General features: G+C 38.5%; 1 non-coding gene across 1 annotated transcript; it reads left to right on the top strand.

Moving 5' to 3' along the window:
• Nucleotides 1–207: 207 nt before the first annotated feature.
• LOC125364319 lies at nucleotides 208–314 on the top strand. Its single transcript, XR_007213479.1, has one exon. It is a non-coding gene; the product is annotated as a U6 spliceosomal RNA (small nuclear RNA).
• The last annotated feature ends 1,010 nt before the right edge of the window (nucleotides 315–1,324 follow it).

The raw sequence follows: 1,324 nt of genomic DNA on the forward strand, positions 1-1,324 counted from the left end.
GCCTTGCTATTGCATTTCGGAATGTCTGAGTCTAGGTGGTCTTCTTGGTGGTGGTCTCGCAACTTGGCACAACATAAGAAGTTACTAATTCCAACCTATGAAACTGTATACTCTAATATACCTAATAAAGTTTCAAAACTAAAGTGATGAAGCTACTCAAATAAGAGCAGTCATGCAAAGCTGTAAAATAAAACTAAGAGTACATGAGTGCTCACGTCAGCAGCACATATACTAAAATTGCAACAATGCAGAGAAGATTACCATGGCCTTGGTGCAAGGATGACACGCAAATTTGTGAAGCATTTCATATTTTTACAAATTTTACAAAAGGTCAAGCCAACTCGCCAGCTACAAAAAGCAGTACGACTGAAGAGAAGATGGAGAATAAAAAAGCAACTGAGGCTAAGATAGCAGAAATGATCGAAAGCCTCAGGAACGAATTAAAAAAACTTCCAGAAATTTCAAATGGAAGTCTTGAAGGATCTTCAGGAAGTCAAGAAAGAAGTGGAAGCAAAAATAGATACAAGTCTACTCCTCTGTTAAAGAAGACGTTAACATCCTGAGAAACAAAATGCATGAAAAAAATAGATCCAAAACACAACTCATTAAAAGAAGAAATTACCACAATTGGAGCTGATCTGGCAACCATAAACAGCCCACTTGCTTCAATGCAACCACACTTGAAGCCACATCTCAAACAATTGATCATCTTGGATCTCGAGTTTCTCTTTCAGATGATTACTTAATATTACTTAATAAAACTTCTTGTATAGATGATTAATATGATCCACAAATAGCTAGCAGTGTGATATATTGTGCATATACATTGTGATGGTAGCATTGTGAGGATACTTTATGCCTTGGAATTGTGTAATTCAAAATAGTTAAAATTAAACTGGGCTTGTTGGCACATGCCTGTAATACTAGCACTGAGAAGGTCCACATAGGAGGAAGGAAAGTATTTTGAGGCTAATGCTGTATTTGACTTCCTGTCAGGATTTATTGGATCCCAAGCTAGCATGAACCACTTTGACAGCAGGCTTGCTGGCTTAGTCTGTCAGATAGGTGCATATTTATAGAGGAAGGCAGTTTTTAGCAACATTCTCTAAACCAGTCAGATCTGTTAAGGTAACCCATATTTTTTGGGGGGGGGAGTGGGGATATTCCATGTGTCTTAGCTTGTTGGTCACCATTATCTACTGTTCCCTTGTCATGACTGCTGAGGTTCAGAGAGCACTATTGAAGCTCTGTATGGGACCATCATGGTGGACACAGGTCCATTATGCATTTGCCCAAGCCCAGAATAAACAGAACCATTTGGTAT

The sequence above is a fragment of the Perognathus longimembris genome, chromosome 15, assembly GCF_023159225.1.
Source record: "Perognathus longimembris pacificus isolate PPM17 chromosome 15, ASM2315922v1, whole genome shotgun sequence".
Classification (NCBI taxonomy): domain Eukaryota; kingdom Metazoa; phylum Chordata; class Mammalia; order Rodentia; family Heteromyidae; genus Perognathus; species Perognathus longimembris.